Source organism: Lagopus muta, chromosome 1, assembly GCF_023343835.1.
Source record: "Lagopus muta isolate bLagMut1 chromosome 1, bLagMut1 primary, whole genome shotgun sequence".
Classification (NCBI taxonomy): domain Eukaryota; kingdom Metazoa; phylum Chordata; class Aves; order Galliformes; family Phasianidae; genus Lagopus; species Lagopus muta.
Genome location: NC_064433.1, coordinates 156,421,399 through 156,441,808, shown reverse-complemented (window position 1 = coordinate 156,441,808; position 20,410 = coordinate 156,421,399). Strand labels below are relative to the sequence as shown.

At 38.0% G+C, this 20,410-nt stretch overlaps 1 long non-coding RNA gene across 1 annotated transcript; it reads left to right on the top strand.

Moving 5' to 3' along the window:
* The first annotated feature begins 5,404 nt into the window (after positions 1 to 5,404).
* On the top strand, positions 5,405 to 5,897 carry LOC125688374 (uncharacterized). Its single transcript, XR_007374698.1, has 2 exons — positions 5,405 to 5,441; positions 5,547 to 5,897. It is a non-coding gene; the product is annotated as an uncharacterized LOC125688374 (long non-coding RNA).
* Positions 5,898 to 20,410: the final 14,513 nt, after the last annotated feature.

The window sequence follows — 20,410 nt, the reverse complement described above, 5'->3', positions numbered from 1 at the left end:
TTTTTTCTCTTTGAAACCCATTCCAACTGAAGAAATAATTATATTTGCAGATTATCTGATTTGAATCTTTTTTCAAAGGATTCAAGGGGATTCTTTCCTTATTTATTTTTCATAATTGTCATTATCAAGCTGGAAAAAGATTAAAAAAATAAAAATAAAAATCTACATTTCCTTTAATTCTCTGCCTTAATATCAGAATTTTACTTACCTCCAAATACTTGGACAGTTGTCTACAAGTATTTCCTTTTAGCTTATACATAACTATATTTAAAAAAAAATCACAAATGCACAAAAATATTTTCTGGAAATACTTCCAAAGTAAATACTGTGTATACGTATTCTGAAAAAGCAGCTTCTTCTGTTCTTTGCAATACCTGTACAAGTGTTACAATTTTCATATGCCAATTGTTGTCAGCCTAATTCAGAGCTCATTCTTGAAGACCGCTCTATTTAATTAGTCCACGTAATCTATTTAGTAGTCCACATAGAACTTTCTAGTAATGTTTGAAATGGTACAAATGGTTTTCCCTGTCCTCTGTCTGCTGCTTCAAGAGAGTATCAGTAATGATCCTTGTGACATACCCATTATTCCACACAAATGACTGTGTCCCCTGAGATGTTTCATATTGCATTGGCTGTGTGCTTTTAGGGAACTCCATTTTATTTGTTTAGTAAGGTTTTAAACACTCTATGTGCATCCAAGATCTATCTAAACAAATTCTGCAAATAGAACTCACAGAATCACAGAATTGTAGGGGCTGGAAGGGACCTCTAGAGATCATTTAGTCCAATCCCCCTGACAAAGCACGCTCCCTAGACCAGGTTGCACAGGTAGGCAACCAGACGGGTCTTGAATATCTCCTAGGAGGAGACTCCATAGTCCCCCTGAACAGCCTGTTCCAGTGCTCCATTACTCTTATTGTGACATGTATCACAGAAACTGCAGAACCTCTCCATGATGATGGTATATAACACTAGTTGTCCACTACACAACAATACATCATTTTACTGGAAATAACATACATAAATAAAAGTATTTTTTCAAATAACAGAATTGTTTGAGTTGAAAGAGATCTTTAAAGGTCACTTAGTCCAACTCTCACAATGAACAGGGACACCTACAGCTGTATGAGGTTGCTCAGAGCACCGTCCAATCTGATGTTGAATGTCTCCAGAAACATGGCATCAACCACTTCCCTGGGTAACCTCTTCCATTACCATACTATCCTTTCTGTATATCCAATCTAAACCTTACTTCTTTTAGTTTGAAACCATTTCCCCTTGTCTTATCCTCACAGATCCTGCTGAAGAGTCTGTCCGCTTCTTTCTTATAGTCTCTTTTTACATGTAAAAAGTCACTATCAGGTCTTCTTTTCTCCAAGCTGAAGCATTCCAGGCTTCTCAACCTGTCCTCATGAGGGATGTGTTCCATCCCTTGAATCATTTTTGTGGCCCTCTTCTGCACACTTTCCAGCATATCCATGTCTCTCCTGAGGAGTTCACAGTACTTCAGATGAATTCTCATTGGCACAGAATAGTGGAGTAGGATCACCTCCCTTGACCTGCTGACCACGCTTCTTTTGATGCAGCCCAAAATATGACTGGTTTTCTGGACTGTGAGGGCACATTGCTGGCTCAGGTCCAGCTTGCCATCCACCAGTACCCCTATGTCCTTTTCATCAGGGCTTTGCTCTATCCTTATCCCAGCTTGTAATGATAGCAGATGTGGCTACACTCAGGTGCAGGACATGACACTTGGCATTGCCAAACCTCAAGAGGCTCACTTGAGTGCACTGGTTGATTCTGTCTAGGTGTTTCTGGATGGCATCCTGTCTCTCAAGTGTGTCAAATTCATCACATTGCTTGGTGTCAGCCACAAACTTGCTGAGGGCGCACTTGATCTCCCTGTCAGTGTCACTGAAGAAGTTATTAAACAGCACTGGTGCCAGCAGTAACCCTGAGTAACCACTCATCATTGATCTCCATCTGGATGTTGAGCTACTGACCACCACTCTTATGATCTTGCAACGAGTTCCTCATCCATTGAACAGCCCACCAATCAAATCCATATATTTCCAATTTGGAGAGAAGGATGTTGTGAAGGACCATGTCAAAGGTGTTACTGAAGTTCAGATAGATTACATCAGCAGCTTTTCCCTTGTTCATTGATGCAGTGACACCATCATAGAAGGCCACTAAGTCAGGCAGGATTTTCCTTTGGTGAAGCAATGCTAGCTGATCTGAATCAGTTCTTCATCTTTCACATGCCTTAGCATAGCTTCCAGGAGGATCTACTCCATGATCTTCTCCAGCATTGTCTCACTCCAGTTTATAGCAGGGAGAGGAGGTTCTTTGATATCACAGAATGATAGAATCACAAGGTTGGAAACAACCTATACGATCATCTAGTCCAACCATCTCCTCATCACCATTGCCACCACTAGCACTAAACCATATCACGCAGCACGTCATCCAGACGCCTCTTGAACACTGCCAGGGACAGTGACTCCATCACCTCCCTGGGCAGCCATTCCAGTGCCTGACCACTCTCTGAGAGAAAAAGCTCTTCCTTATGTCTAATCTAAACCTCCTTTGATACAACGTGTGGCCATCTGTATAGCCGGTGTGAGATTAAGAAACAGTGGTTTAAATGTTGGTCCAACCAGTTTATTACAAATCCTAATCAAGGAGATGGGGAAGGGAAGGAATGACTATTATGAAATAGGGTGATGAGGAAGGGAAGGATGGTAATAGAAAAGATAGGAAATAAGCAAGAATTGTGTAAAGCAGGGATAGTCACCGCCAGGATCCAGTAGTGGTCCCACTGCAGGCCGCCCCAATGGTCTGAGGCAAAAGCATGGGGGAGAGCAGCAGTAGCGTGGCTGACCTTGTGCAGCAAGCATATAGCAGGAAGAAGCCATAGGGTAAGTCCAGGAGGAAGCAGCAGGTCTCAGGTAGCAGGCCCAGGAGACTCCGTCAGCATGCAGGAAATTCGTAGTGAGGGATCTGATGGCAGACACCTATCCTCATAGTTGTTGATCCCTCTTTTATCCTCCTTTTTTCCTGACTATGTGACATCCCTGGGTGCTTGAGCAAGTGTCATGTGAGTACCCCCTGAGATGGCCATCTTCCTTGAGATAAGTCCGCACAAAAGGCCACTTCACAACCATTAAGCTGTGGCTTATCTCTCCTTCGTTGTCCTAGCCTTGTTCATCTGTGTCCCTCAGACAAAGGATTTCTCAACCCTTGCCCAGAACTTGTTCGGACTTGTTCATCAGCAAGCTTTGAGGCAATGGCATAAAAGAATAATCTCTCACAAGCATAGAGGAGAGACTGAATGCGTCCCTGGGTTATTCTTTTTATCCTTCTTAAAAACAATTGTGACATTGCCTTTTTTTTTAGTCACCAGAGACTTCACCTTCTCAGTATGACTGAGAGTGGTTTGGTGACTACATTAGTCGATTCTCAGAAATCTGGGATGCATGGATGTTCAGGTGACTGGGCTGGTAGTGAACTTGATCTACGCTTGGTAGATAAGAAGCTGGACATGAGCAAGAAGTGTGCACTAGCAGCCTGAATGGCCAACTATATCTTGGGCTGCATTAAAAAAGGGGTGGCCAGTAGGAAGAGGGAAGTGATTGGCCGCCTCAACTCAGCTCTTGTGAGGACCCATCTGGAATATTGTGTCCAGGCCTGGAGCCCCCAGCACAAGAAAGACACAGAGCTCTTGTAATGAGTCCTGAGGAGGACCACTAAGATGATCAGAGGGCTAGAGCACCTCTCCTATGAGGAAGGATTGAAGGAGCTGAGCTTATATAGCTTGGAAAAGAGAAGGCTCTGGGGAGACAACGTTGCGGCCTTCCAGTGCTCAAAGGGAGTGTATCAACAGGAGGCAGAACAGCTATTTACACGGGTTGATAGTGATAGGACGAGGGAGAATGGTTTTAAACTGAGACAAGGCAGGTTTAGGTTAGTTATTAGGAGGAATTTTTCCCAGAGAGTGGTGACATGCTGGAACATGTTGCCGAGAGAGGCTGTGGATGCCCCATCCCTGGAGGCATTCAAGGCCAGGCTGGATGTGGCTCTGGGCAGTCTGGTCTAGTGGTTGGTGACCCTGCCCACAGCAGGGGGATTGAAACTAGATGATCATTGAGGTCCTTTTTGAGCTCAGGCCATTCTGTAATTCTGTGATTCGCTTGCAGTGGGAGGGACATTGCTCTATCAATTCCCACCTTCCAAACCATTCACTCAAGTGCTGTGTGAAAAGCAGTTGCCAGTGATGACTGCAGTAAAAATGTTATTGAGCGCCTGAGAAGTTGTTGTGTACCAAAATATACGATTATGTTCAAAGAATGACATACTGCTCTCATACATTCTTATTGAGCATTCCCTGACCTTTCTCTTACATAAAAAATGGGTAGATCTTCAATTGAAATCTGTAATTATTTTTTTTTTCCTTCATTTTTCAATTTTAAAATGACATAAAAATGAACATGTGGCATCATTACTGGTTAGGTCATGTTAGCTGCCCTCAAAAAAAGCCCACAGTCTTTTTTGCAGTCTAGTTAACACTCCATCCAAATACCCCTGACAGCATTACGTATTTCAACCCAGCTGTTTTCTGTTTCTAATGTCACGTAAGTGGCTACTTCACCAAAAACATTTTTCCAGTTTGAAATGAAGTAGTGTAAGTTGCCAGTTTTTGACAAGCAGATACAGAGTGTATAGTGATACAATTGTAGAAACACAATTCATTTCATGGAATTTAATTCTGCAGGAATATATAACTGGACGTAGATTTATAGTATATATACTATATATATATATATATATATATATAGTATATATACTATACACTATATATAGCATTTATAGTATAGTATAGTCACAGATAAGTGGTTAGCCGGAGAGGTGTGGCCAGTGGCTGTAGTTGTTGAAATAGAAGGAAGGGATGTCATCCAAAGGGACTTGGACAAGCTTGAGAAGTGGGCCCATATGAAGCTAATGAAGTTCATTAAGGCCAAGCGCAAGGTGTTTCACTTCACCATTCCAGACATGAGTGCAGACTGGGAATAGAACTCATTGAATGTAGGCCTGTAAAGAAGGACATGGAGGTACTGGTGGACAAAAAGCTGGAGATGAGCCAGCAGTGTGCACGTGCAGCCTGGAAAGCCAAATGTATCCTGGACTACATCAGAAGAGAGGAGGTTAACAGGTGTATGGGAACTGCTGAGTCACGGCCTGAACCTCTGATTGATCACCTGAGGCGAGCCATGAGCCAGCCAGACAAGCACAGGTGAAGGCAATTCACCTGTCCTGCTGGAAGGGGGTGGAGCCAGGGTCCACCCCTCCTAGACCTATTTAAGAGCTGGCTACCAGTGGGGAATGATCTCTTCTGGAGATTGCCTCTGTTGGTGTTTTGTGGTGAGCCCAGCTGAAGGGTAAGCCTTCCATTTTATTTTCTTTTGTTATCATTGTCTACTTTGCCTAGCTTTCTTGATTATATTGTGATTGCAACATCTTGATATCTATTGATTATATAACAGGAAGAGAGAGTTGACTGTTCCTCTTTACTCCATCCTTGGGAGATTTCATCTGCAATAATGCATCCAGCCTGAAGGTGCCCAGTACAGGAAAGATACAGAACTGTTGGTGTAGGTCTGGAGGAAAGCCAAGAAAATGATCAGAATCCTGGAGCATCTCTCTTATGAAGAAAGGCTGAGAAAGATGGATTTGTTCAGCTTGGGGGAGAGAAGGCTTCCATGATTATCAAGATTAAAATAGACATTTTTTTTGTCTGAAGGGACAAACTCCAAACAAAACTGAAATAATTTCTGGTTATTTACTTCTAGTCAGGAGGAGGAGGAGGAAAAAAAAAAAAAAAAAAAAAGATAAAAATCTCTATGGAGTACTAAGTAATTGCTTTCTATTTACAGTGCATGAATTACAACTTACAGATTTACATTATATTTTATAGCATGAGTAAATAATAAGAAATAATCATCCTATATGGCTAAATCCTGACCTTTAGAGGATCTGTAACCTTTAGAGAAGGATTGGTCTAGACACAATATTATTTATCCAAAACATTTGTTTGGACTATATTTTGTTCTTATGTTCAAAATCTTTTCAACAGACCCTTTCAGACTCTGTTCCTTTAGAATAATGAAAACTACACAATGATGGAGTTATCTTGGTGTTTAAAAAAAATAGTAGTAAAAATCTGTTATACATTTTTCAATATTGGGTGAATTAAAAATGTCTTGTGGAGTTGTCATTAAGTACTTCCTAAAACAGTTTTTAACTGTCCATTCAGCATAGCTTGCATATTCTGATATCTTTATCTGATGTAGTGACTACAATCACTTCTTAAGTTTTCAGAAAATAGAAAATAAATGAATTGAATCTGTGTGATAGTTAATATCTGGTATACACGGACTTCAGGAGAAAAGGCAAGTATAATATAGAAAGATTATGCAATAGCAGGTAGTTATATAAACCAAGAAGGTGTAGAAGGTGCAGTTAGTTAATTTAGTGATGTTTCTCCTTCAGAAACGCTGTTCTTATTTCTAGCATAGCTAACACTAAACATCTAGGAAGTAAATATTTTCCCTCAAAGAGAAAGAAACCTCTCCAGCAAATAGAGAAAATCTACTGTCCACTAAATGTGCACATATATGTATGCTATTTGCTTTTCCCGCTGAATTAAAGGTGATGAGAGTCTTTGGTTTTCAATGGAAAATTCTTTCTCACAATTAGTTTATTAGCAATCAGTATGTTCAATTTTTGTGGTCACAGAAAACAAAACAACAGTTTGAATATACCCTCTTTTGTTTTGCTTTGTCACCAGCTGGCCAGGCAAAGTTGTGGCTCTGTTCAGTAAATTTCCTTCCAGTTTCTGAACCTCACATGGTCTGCCAGGTCTCTCCTAACAAACATCTGCTACTGTACTGATTCCTCTCACTGATGTGCTGATCTATCAGATGCTGGCTGAAGTCACTGTGCCAACACAGGATGTGCTGAGAGAGGTCCAACCGCTGGGTTAGTCCTGGCTATAGTACTCTACCATGGTGCTTCTGCCTGTTTTCAATTCAGAAGACTGAATTTCCTGATGCATTGCTTCTTTCAAAAAGATTTAGAAAATTTCTGAGCTCATATACATCTCTTTAAAGAATGATATAATTTGTTCATCATGTTGGATTAACTGTTATCTACCTATAGGCTTTTCTGGCTTTGGCTTTTGATATTGAATGTGGCCAAACATTCACTAGAATTTAGTATTGCTAGGCTAACAAAGGTGGATAAGATGCTACAAAGTTGAACGGTGTTCTGGCACATGCTTTAACGGTAAAAATGCTATTTACAATCACATTTCTAACTCCTGATTACTTGTTAAAATATTGTTGAAGAATCCTGAAATCACTGTTCCAGGGGTTGTATCTATCCTCAAAATATCTGTCCACTGTTCATCAGCAGCCAGGTCCCACCTCTGGATAGCTTAAATTTCGAACTGATAAAGCTACAGCACAGCATACATTGCAGCAATGTGCTTTCCAACTAGTTCCTATATTTAGTAGAAAAAGTGTTTTCCTTGACCTTATGTAACACTATATCAGATCCTTAGTGGTTGTCCAGGTTGCACAAGACAACATGAGAGAAAAGAATAAACAAAACAATCTGTAGGATAGGCATTTATAAAACAATATTTGTAGAAGTAAATTGGTTAGCAAAATCAGTGCTATAGAATAAAAAGCTCTCATATCACATATATTTCTATTTACATATTTACACTCATTCTGCATATATGTATATGAAAAATTATTAGCAAGTTCTTCAGAGATAAACTATTTTTTATACTGTAGATTTTCATAGGGTACATAGCATATAATTCATTCACAGATCACGGAAGATGTTATTCACTAAACAGTTTGTACAAGAAATTTAAAAAAAAAAACTTTTATTTGTAAAAATATTCACATTTTTCAGAATAAATTTATTTCATACTAAGTAATCCACCTGTTCTTACATCATGATTGAGGTAGGTTTATCACTTTTTGAGTACAAGCAATATATTTTGTGCAGTGAAGACAGAAGAGGAATATGCCTTGAGAATGTATTTCAAGGAAGAATTTGTGCTGCCTTAAGGCTTTAAAAGTTGTTTGTTGTTTTTTTTTTTCCCTCCCAGAAGGGGAATCTTCTTAATCGGATTCTCTAGAAAAACCGTGCTGAACATGTTGGTTTTATGACTACGGGAATCAGTTTTGTCAACAGAATGCATTTTAAAGATACATTTTCAATTTTTCACTGGCCTATAGTTCTCCGGATCCTCCTTGCTTTCTTTCTTGTAAACAGGAGTGATGTGACCCTTCCTTCAGTCATCCAGGACCTCACCTGACAGCCATGACTTTTCAAATATGATGGAGAGGGGCTCAGCAACCATCTCAGACAGCTCCTTCAGAACCCTGGGACGCACGTCATCCAGCCCCATAGACTTGCACACATCTAGTCTCATGAGGCAGTCTTGGACTTGCTCTGCCTTTACAGTGGGAGGGGAGAGAGATTTACCACCCCAGCCCCCACCTAGAGGTTTAGGGATGCCAGGCTCAGGGACGTGACAAATACTACAATCCTGGAGGCCAGTGAAGACTTAGGCAAAGAACTCATTCAGTACCTCAGCCTTCTCTTCATCCATTGAAGCGCGTTCTCCTTTTACATTTACCAAAGGAGATACACTCGCTTTGGCCTGTCTGGCCAATGTACCTGTAGAAAGTCTTCCTATTGTTTTTCATGTCCCTTACCAAGTTCAGTTCTGCCTGTGCCTTGGCTTTCCTGATCCCACGTTGTCTCACTCCAATTTATAGGAGGAAGAGGAGGTTCTTTTAATATCTGTATACCTGGTATGAGATTAAGAAACAACAGTTCAAATGTTGGTCCGACCAGTTTATTACAAATCTTAATTAGGGAAATGGGGAAGGGGAGGACGGACACTATTATGAATTAGAGTAATGGGGAAGGGAAGGAAAGCGATAGAAAAGATAGAAAAGAAGAAGTTAGGAGTCTTTATAGGAAGCAAGAGGGACATAGTCACCACCATGGATCCAGCGAGGTTCGTAGTTCCATCTTTGATCTTCAGTAGTGGTGGATCGTCGGGCATTGTTGTTCTATTGACAACGACGGCGAGAAGCACGACGATGATGACCATGGCGATGATGGCCCCTTTTCAATGCTTTCAAAGTGGTAGAGTCAGCTGTCTTTGGAGTGACAGCTCAAATCCAAAGTGGTTGAGTCAGCTCTCCTTTGAGTGGCAGCTTCTGGCTCTGGGATCTCAGCAGAAACTCCTTTGTTCCCATCTTCCGGGCCTTGCCAGCAGATAAGAGGGAGCAGGGATGCCCATTTGCATCCTGTTTCTCACAGAACACAATGGTATCGTTCCCCAGTTTTCCCACAACTAGCTGGAGCTGTTTAGTCACAGGCCAGATCTTCCACCAGTAAACACTCCTGAGCATTCTCATCCACTCTTCTACAGAGCAAGCAGCTCTGGGGGAAGGGGCTTTCAAATGTTCCCAAAGCGATATCGATTGTCACACGGTTAGCACCCATTAGTTGCCTCCTCAACAAATCACTCAGAGTCTTATCACAAGAAATACCTCAGGAAGCAAGCTTTGAGCCAAAAAACAAAGAAGGATTCTCACACACATCTGCAAGTCCAGACGGCACCCCTGTACCCTTCCCAGGTGACACGCCCCTGCTTCCAGAGCTTGTACACACCTTTCTTCGCCCCTAGTGTCCCCATCAAGTCTGAATGGCTTAGAAAGGGTTTCCTATCTCCTCTGCCCACTTTTCAGAGGGATGGAGAGCTCTTGTGCTCTCAGAAAGGCATGCTTGAAGAGTAGCCAGCTCTCCTCAACATCTTTGTTTTCAAAGACAGCATCCAAGGGGATCTTGGCCAACAGTCATTGAACTGCTTAAAGTTCACTCTTCCAAAGTTCAGGGTCCTGAAGCCACTCTTTGCCAGGCCCACAGACTTTGAGATAACAAACTCGACAAGGGCATGGTCACTGCAGCCCAGGCTGCCTCCAACCTTAACGCCTTTAATGATCTTTGCACTGGTGAGCAGCAGGTCCAGCAACACTTCACCTCTGGTTGGTCTGTCTGATACCTGGACCAGAAAGTTATCACCAGTGGATTCCAGGAGCCTCCTGGACTTCTTGCAGCTCACCATGTAGTCTTTCCAATAGATACCTAGATGGTTGAAGTCCCCCATCAGGACAAGAGCCTGTGAGCATAAAGCCTCCCACATCTGAAGCAAGAAAGCCTCATCCACAGTCTCCCCTTGATCAGGTGGCCTGTAGTATACCCCTATCACCAGCTGGCCTTTGTTAGACCCATCCCTAATTCCACAATGTTTGTGGCGGTAGCCTTCCACAGGAGTGCAGCCACTGCAAACCAGCAGGCACATTAACACTACTAGATAGCCTTAACGAGGTGTGACTGATCAGCCCCGCCCTGCTGCCGGTAGCGCTGGCTCGGCCCTCACCCCGTTGCCAGGTCGTTAACAGGAGCCCTCGCACTCATTACTCACCTGAGAGTGATAACAACTGTCCTTGCTGCGTAGTCCCGTGTATGGGTGACTTACAGTTTCTTCTCGTTAAAGAAACCCACCCCGACTCCTACTCTCTGTCCCTGAGGCTTTTTCTAGGTAAGGGGGGTGGATGCAGAGCCGTTGCCCTGGAAAAGCCCCTACTGCATCAGCAGTTCTTATGAGAACTGCCTGGCCAAGAGCTGCCCAGCCACCCCTGTTATCTCGGGGATCCCTGAATGAGGGAACCGACCCCCCTATACCTCGTGGTCAGTCGCTGACCATTTTGCCACAGACAACTGAAGCAAGACAGCCCCAACCCTGCTTGCACTTGACATTCTGGAACCTCATTTGGTTCATGTGGACCCATTGACCAGGTGGGTCTGAATGCCATTCTTTCCTTTTATTGCATCAACCGCACCACTCAGCTTGGTGCTGTCTGTAAAGTTGCTGAGGGTGTGCTCAGTCCCAGAATCTATGTAACTGATAAAGATGTTGAAGTGGCCCCAAGACAGACACCTGGGTATCACCACCTGTGACTTGCCTTTACCTGTACATAGTGCAGGGTATGCAGTGTGAAATGCTCTAATTCTATTTGAAAGTGAAATTGGGAATTGTAAAGAAAAACACAATCTTTGCCTTTCTATTTATCTGTTTAGATTTTTTTCTAATAAAAAGTAACTTTACATGTTATTGCATATTTTACGCAAGAAAAATTTATCTTGAAGAAATTCAAAGAGAAAAGAAATAAAAGATTTTTCTAGTTTTGCTATTGAACCTCCTCAATCTGACAGTAAGAAGCAAAAACAATAGTGAAGGCAATTTAATATAATGACCTAAAGCAGAAACCACGTATATTGAAAGAGTTCAGTCACATAACTTGATTTACAAGTTTTAGATTCCAAAGAAAAGAATGCTTACTTTCAAAAAATATAACTTAGCACTTATCATTACTTTAAAAACAAAAACAGACAAACAAAAAAATAATTTTTAAAAAAATTTGGAAAAAAAAAATCCAATTAGTTGAATTGGATAATTCATAAATGCAAATAACTCCCATATATATTCAATTTTAAGTTTCATTATTTTCATTTACTGTTCTACACTGACTTTATTGTTTTCTTGAAGTCAGCTATAAATGATTTGCATTTTGCTTCATTTATCTATATACATTTTTTCATGCTAGTGACACACTTTCACTTGTAAAATTGTATGTGAAATAGAGCAACTTCAGGAGTAGATGAGAAGAAACCTACTCAATCTGGATCTTCCTGAATACAGTGAAAATTGTTGACAATTAAAACACACACACAAAAAAAAAAAAAAAAAAAAAAAAAGGTTTGAGTGAATGCTGCATTTCTCTTAGAATTATGAGGTATTATTTAACACTTAGCAAATGCTGAAATCTGGCAAGAATCTATGTTAAATTAAGTGTCTTGTCTAAGAAACTCCTCAGAAGTACATATTCTACATATGCCAGAGAGTAGGAATTTTATTTTAGCAACAGTATCTGTTTATATATTTTAAAATAATTAAAGATGTACTATGATGCAGGCCCTTAAGCTGTTCAGCAACCTGATAACGTCATTTGCACATTCTTTAACAATATTTTCCCTATACCTATTTCACAAAAATCCAAGAGCCTAGAATAGCACTTAGTTTTCCTGTTCTAGCCCTAAGAGGCCAACGCACAATCCAGTAGAGGCAGTTTTGCTAAGGCTTGACATCCTTAATATTTCTACTCATCAGAAAAGTTATATAATTTCTATTTTCAGAATGATAAAATGGAATACAGACATTAACTAGCAGCCCATGAAAGCATGTGATGCTGAAATGCTGAAATGCTATGTTACACTTGGATAGACTTGTGTTTTGTAACTTCTAACTTTACCTAAAAACTAAACGTCATTTTTAGAATGTCAGCACACATCTGTTATATTGATTTTATTAAATTATGGACCCTTGCTGTTCTATTTATTATAGGTGCTATTATAGGTGCTGAGAAGCATGGATTGGTTTATATTCTGACTGTTGGGATAAAGTACTCATACATAAACATGGCTACTTTTGTCCTTGCTTTTGAAGATGAAGGAAACTATTTTAAAGGATTCCAGGAAGGTCTGAATTTCTTTGCTGTAGAAACTTTCAGTGTACAACATACAAGCTAATATATTTTAATTCGAGCTTATAACTGGCAAAAAGGAAGCTTACTTCATGCTAAATATCACATCTTGATCTTTATTATTTTTACTTAATCTTTGCAAGTCAGTACATCTCTGATAATAAATCTCTGATTAAAAGTAAGATCTCTTGCTTGCTCTGTGAGAAATATTTAATATTTATTCTTCTATTTGCAGTTATCATTGATAATCATGAAGATCATTCCAGAACAAATCTTAGAGTTATTTTGAGTATAGCAAGTTCTTGTATTTATCTGCTCACTTTAGTGCACATATATATACACAAATATTGGATACAGATAAATTTTAAAACCTGACATTAAAAATAGTTCAGGCTAAGGTTTGTTCTTCATTTAGTCAGTGGATAGAAAACATAATGTCCTGAGATAAGATGACTGAAGATTCCACTCCTTTATTGATTGCAAGATATAAGAATATAGTTTAACTTCCATCTTCTTAGGCTAAATTAAATTAAATGCATTTTACATTTAATAAAGTTATAATGCAAAAAAATCCTGCTCATTTTCTTCATACAGAACTTTTCATGAGTGCTCAGACAATAGATGTTTTCTTAGCAAAATCCTTGGGAAAAATCCATTCACCTCTCTCCAAAATCTCACCAAGTCTGGTTTGTGCTAATGTTATGATTGGACTATTGCTAATTTTTCAGTTGTCCTGTTTTGCTGTTAAAATATGCTTGGTATTTTAAGAAACATAACAGTAACATACATTTATTTTCAAGAGAGGATTCATAGAAACAGCTGCAAAATTTCCAGAGAAACAAAGAAAAACTTCTTCCATTCTTAAAGTTGGTCTTTCATTATCTTATGATTTCTCATTCATTGTATCCCATTTCAGTTCTAGTAAAAGCTGGAGGAAAAAAATGAAGAGCATAAAACAGATAATGTTAGATAAATGTCAGTATTTTAACTAAAGACACACAATTCAATATACTATTCTAGTCTCAAACTTACAGATGTACTTGTTTTCCTTCCCCGCCCTTCTCCTGGCCATTAAATAAAGTGTAGACTACTTACTATAATCACTGTATTAAACTGAAGTTTGTACACAGTCCTTAACACAAGGAAAACAAACAAACAAACAAACAAACAAAAAAACTAAATATTTTAATTTAATTTAAGCATTATTCGTACTCAGTTGCCTTATTCTTTTTCCATGAAGTATTTACAAGCAGAAGCATCTAGTTACAACAAAGAGAACAAAGACTTGTTAATTTTTTTAAGGTTAAGCCTTAGATAGTTGTCGCAACATGTTTGAGTTTTAGATCTAACTTTTCAGACAGGTAATAGTTGTTTTGTTGTTGCTACTACCTAAAAACAACAACAAAAAAAACCACACTAAACTTACAGTCTAGCAGATGCTTGATAATAGTGGTGAGATATTTCATTATGGATACAAGATCACTACCACCTGTTTCAACATTTACATTTGCTGAGAAGTAGAGTGTGTTCTTCAGTAACAGTTGGTAATATCTTAGGAGCAAAGCTGCATGTCATTTTTTTTTTTTTCCTTAGGTGGCTGTCAGCTGACAAGAATAAACTTACATTCACTTCACAGGTCAAAAGTCATTCTGCACTCATGTTGTAGTTGTAAATGTATTCAGTCTTAACAGAGTACACAAAAGTGTTTAAAAAAAAAAATCTCTAAAAAGATATTAAGCTGATCTGTTGCTATTGAAAGACGAAATTCCCACTACTCAATTAAAAACTGGAATCAGTAGTTTTATAACCAATTATTTGTAACCTAAAGCACAACCAAACTGAAGAACTGTTCAGACTACTAGAATAATTGCTGTTGACCTTATTAATTCAAGAACTGTGTTATAAAACTTCAAGAACTTGACTGTGAAGTATATATCCTCTGATATAAATGTATGCCTGTAATTTCTTACGAGTCAAATAGAACTAAAAAAGCCTTATAAGTAGAAAATCTGAATTGCACTAAAATAACTTAAGATAGGGTATTGAACACCTTAATAAAACACAGGAAAAATATAAACATTGGCTGGCTTTCTTTTATGTTCAGAACTATAAAATTAATCAAAGTTAGAGTGGAGGAAAGTATACTGGACAAATTAACAGAGGTGCTAGAAAGAATCATAAATTTTCCTAATATTTTGTGCATTTCATAAAATATGAAATATTTTGTAGTAATTTTTGCATTTCATAGTAAATAATTTTTAAAAATGCAACCAAGATTAGTAAAAGTTTCTAACATAAGTTATTTGGAAGTTACTCACATCTGAAGTAATAAAAAAAAAAAAAAAAAAAAAATTTAGCTTCCGCAAAGAAGTAAATTTTGTATGTGGAATTGTCGTTCATTACTTCTACAATTGAAATTATTGAACACTTCATATTAAACAAAAACAAAAAACCTAGGCTCATATATTACTTTCCTAAGCATAAGCCATTTATACTGAAAACTTCTAAGTTGCATGTACACATCCAGATGAACTTATTTGGAAGGAGGAGAGAAGGAGAAGAGGGAAAGGGAGAGGAAGGGAGGGGAGGGGAGAGGAAAATGATTTACAATTCAAAGCAGAATTTCAATAATTTTCACTGAAGATCTTGATATTTTTTTATTACATTGAAGGAGTACTAAGGTACCATTGGCTCTATGGTCTCCCTGTTAATCTATGTAATTTTTTGCAAAACTAACAACTGTGGGATAAACTTTTGGGTTTATTCTTCAAGGTTGGCATCATAGAGATCACGTCTACATTGCTTTCACATTTCCCATTTGCTGTTGAAAAGGTGTGGGGATATTAACAAAACATTTAACCAAAAAAAAAAAAAAGCCTAAGAACTTCTAAATGATATCTGAATTGAAAATAACACCAGAAACAGAAAATCAGGTTATTTTTTCCCCCTGTATTTCCATCTGTTCTAATATTTCACCTGAAAGATGAAAAATGTTGAATTGTTAAATAAAAAACTGAGAAAAAAAGGATGAAAGGAAGACTTTTTTATAGGAAGAGTCTAGAAATATTTGCAGAATACAATATTTAGAGGAAAGGCATGAAGAAAAGATAAGAATATCAATTACAACTAGATGTGCTGAAGAGAAGATAGTTTAAGAAAACTGCAGGAAAAAAAAAAAGACAATGGAAAAGGATCACAACACAAAATCAACAGCTGGAGGGACTGATTATGCTCCTCAGAATCAACAAACAACTAAATTCAGTGGATTAAAAAAAGCAATTTCCTTTCTAAAGGTGTATGAAAAGGAGTTACCTTTGCTTAAAAATTTATCTACATTCAGAATAACTTTCTGCTTAGAAACCAGAAACACTGGTTTTTAAGATCTTGAGAAGAAAATATCCTGTTGTGATTATTACTTTCCAATTCCTGCTAGTAAAATATTTTCCTCAGAACAGGGAGTTTGTATTTCGTTTTCCTGTGATATGAGTTACTTTTGCTTTTGGAAAATAATGTGATAGTAAACAGGTTGAAATCAGATCATAGAGCATTTGAGAAATATTACTTACTGTTAAAACATTTATTTAGCTGTTGATGTAGACTGAACACCGTGAGATTTTGAGACACCCTTGTGCCAAATACAACTTCCTGTACTACAGCTGAAGCTTAAATGGAATAGGGGCATATGGTTTATAACGGGGAGCAGAGTGGTCCAATCATAACAGCTGTAGAAAGTATCACCTCTCTAGCTTCTAATTCTGGCCTCCTCCAGAGTCGTCATTATTGCTGTGAGTTGCGAGAAGAGTGATTGCTGTTGTTTGTCTGGAAAACCATGGTGGATTTTACATGGAAGAAGTGATATTGTCTGTGTTTCACTGTATGTGGTGTTAAAATAAAAGGACAAGATTAACCTCTAAAGAAGTAACAGAAAATAGTTCTGATGTGTCTGAATTTGGTCTGCTTTATAGGAACTTCAGATGATTTGCCACCGTGCACTGGAAACTATATAAAAAGTCCACCTCTGACAATCTGAGCTCTGCCAATTAATTATTCATTATATTGTTCAGCTCTTTAAAACTATTGTTAGCATATAAAATCCACTCAATTTTTGAATTGATCTGGCTTTGCTAATATATGGGATATTGGATCAGAATTACAGATGTTGATGGCTATGGATTAGCCTGCAGTCAGAGAAGACTGCAGATGAGAAATTACTTACATCATGAACCGTGACAGGTAGCAGATAAATGTGGGTGCAGATGAAATGTTGGAAACTGAACTTTTGAACTCTCAAGCACAAGTCTGTCACTTGCTAGCCGCAACCACAAATTCCTGGTTCTACATTGTGATAACACCTAGACTGTAAAACTGGAATACAGAGGTCTCCAGTTAATAAAGAGACCACTGATTAGGAGGCTGACCATACACTGTGCTTCTACATGCAGGCTATTTAGATTGAGAGAATCAGGTCTAGAAAAAAAATGGAAAATGGGAATAAAGCAAGTTTCAAGGAGACAAATATTGGGGATCTCCAACATTTGAGACTGGAAACTTTAAGCAGCCATACAGCAAGAGCCAACATAATCGTCTGTCTGACTTTCCTAGACCTTCAATGATCTCTGTGATAGAAGGCCAGTTAACATAAAGTGAATGTGATTTTAAGTGGGAAAGTAATTGAAAAATCACATGTGACCATCAGGTAGGATAAGAGTTCCAATCTGAAAGAAACCTCAGTATCCAGAGCAGTTGTAACTTGCTCTATCTCACCTACAGTACTTGTATACACACGTATTAACTGCTCCAAGGTAAAATTTGTATAAAAAGTGGTTGGCACTGCTTGTGTGGAAGGCAAAGAGTGAAAAAAAAAATGAACTCCATGGATATTCATAGATATAGTTATTATATATAAGATTATTTAGTGGATGTTTTTATTTGGCAGCACAAATATGATAATTGGAATTACTTCTATGAAATAAATTCTATAAAATAACAGACCTCTAATCAGAGTACAAGCCTAGAAAACCTGCTTTGCACAAACTTAACACATTTTCTGTTGTAGAACAACAAATCTCAATGCAACAACTAGCAAAGGACTTAAAGGGGACAAATCCTCAGTGTTTCTAATCAAATGTCTCCAACAGGAGACAAATCCCATTACAGTTTGCAACCAGAATCTAAATATCGTATTTGAAACAGTTTGCACATACCTTGTGAAGATAATATAAACTGTACTGACACCTTCTGATAGTACACCGTCTTGTCCTGCTTCAACAAGGTAGAGAAAGACAAGATAATTAATATAGAACAGAGTTATTTTACTTTTACAGTTTAATGTTTCTATTTTGATCTTGTATCATTTCAGGGCTTTCAGATTCTTGCCTGAGCTCTGTACATTTTTCTTCTTGCAGCAGAGTAAATCTGAAGAAAAGAATTGAATTCATTAGAGACATGCAGATTTTAAATTGTATTTCATTGACAACTTTGGAGAATGCAGGTCTAGAGAGAAGATTGAATGGATTGCTAGCAGTTGAAAAAACTTTAATATTTTTTCTTTCCTATAACAGCACCTAATTGAGATTTATTATTATTTGTGTTAGAGTTGGAGTTTTTTTTCCTCTAAAATATAAAATTTTATTTCCTCCTTCTCATTCATCATTTCAGAGACCAGGCTGTCACAAAGTATACTGTCACTGCATTTTGGAGTTGGAGTGAGAATCTCTCTTTAATATTAGAGGGGAAAATATAGCTTTTTTCTAGTTATTATAGTATGTAAATGTATAGTATATTTTCTGATGAGTTTGCTACTTTTCTATAAATGTATTTTCCCTTGAATTTTACTGCACAGAAACAAATTAGGACAAGCCTTATGTATTAACCAAGCTGAAATTCTACCATGTAGGCAGATCTCTGATTCACAGTGCAGAAGACATTCACTATCCTCCCTTACCAGATATTACCATATTTCCACTTACTAATGAAATACCAGAGATGCAGTATCTCATACTGAATAGCCACAAACCTATTTAAATTCCAAATTTTAATTTGTCAGCAATATTGTATATTGGATGTACAGCAATTTCCAAGAGCTCTATAACAAATAAATAAATAAATAAAAATAACCCCAACTCTATCCTTTACCATCGTTTCCCTTAGAAACATGTTAAAAGGAAATTATGTCCTTTGTATATACCTCAATTAGGGCAGATTATATATTACAACATATACCATGAAATTCATTAATATGGAGAATATGTGAAGGTTGATATATCTTCTTATATTTTCTATCATTTCCATTGGTGTAATATTATTATTGACATTTCTTTGTTCATTCAAGGGATTAAAAATCTTGTAGCCATTCAATATATTTTTAAAAGAAAGTTGAATGTGCAGACAAGTTGCACAGAAAGCTTGAATTTCAAGTAAACACTGACAGCTAGGGAATGTTTTATATTTAATACTTCATTTATCTAATTGAAATGACATTTCAAACTTTTTACATATCGCTGACATTGCTGCAATACAGTTTTCTTGAAAATATGGTTTTGCAGTAAAGGAATGCATTTCTTTGATTTTAGTCCTGTCACATCGTTTAAAAAAATAAAGATAACCCATTTCCATTTTCCCAAAGATTGCATAAGGTTTAAATGAAACTGTCATGACAGAAATGTAAAATGTGAAGAATAGTCTAAAATATTACAAAAACTTTCACTTATGCTATGACTCTGCCATCAGAGGCTATTTGTTCCAATTTTCATACTAGCAAATGATGCAGTGCATGTCAGTGTGAGTATAAAAAGGAACAAAATAGATAGGCGAGTGGACAGGGAGAAGAAAAATATCATCAGATTTATCTGAAAACAAACCAAAAAAAAAGAAAAAAAACCACAACAATAAAGTATAACACTTAAATACAATAGCTTCTTTCAAAAAGAAATATACTTCTAGCAATTCCCAAATGTAAAGAAATTAAACGATAAATGCAAGGGCCTGATTCTTGTTATCATTAGTCAACTTTAAAGTTCTTTCTCTTGAAACACAGGATTACATGTTTGACCTGTGTTTGAATATGCAGTGTTGTGCTGAATGAGGAATAATACCGTTGTGCTTTTCCAGAAAGGTTTTGCCTTCAGGATGGAGTATCTCACTGTTGAGTGAGACCTGACTGCAGCATAGTGGTACCATCTCACTTTTGCTCCATTGTGATGCCCTAACACCATTAGGTAGCTCAGTTTCACAACACCTCTCACTGCCCCCCCTCAAAAGAAAGGAGGAAGGTAATGGTCTTATCTCATGCATTGGTGTAAGTACAGGGCAATCAATCACCAGTTAGAATCATGAGTAAAACAGACTTAGCATAAGAGAGATTAATTAAGTTTATTATGTATTACTAACAGTCCACAGCAGTGAAAACAGAAAGCCTCTGGAGGTTGGAGTCAGTCATAATCCTTTGTCCTCTGCCAATTTGTCACTTATTTTCTCTGCTTCACTGTGGGGTCCCTCCCATAGAATGCCATCCTTCCCAAACTAATCCTGTGATTTCCCAGAGGCTACAGCTCTTCAAGCACTGCTCCACATGTGTCCCCACAGGTGGCAGCTCCCCCCACCCTCCTGCCCCTCTGCACACTGCTCTACACAGCTTGCAGCTCTGGCCCACAGCTGCACCTGCTGGAGTATCCATGGGCTGTGCCTCCTTCAGGCCTCATCCACTGCTT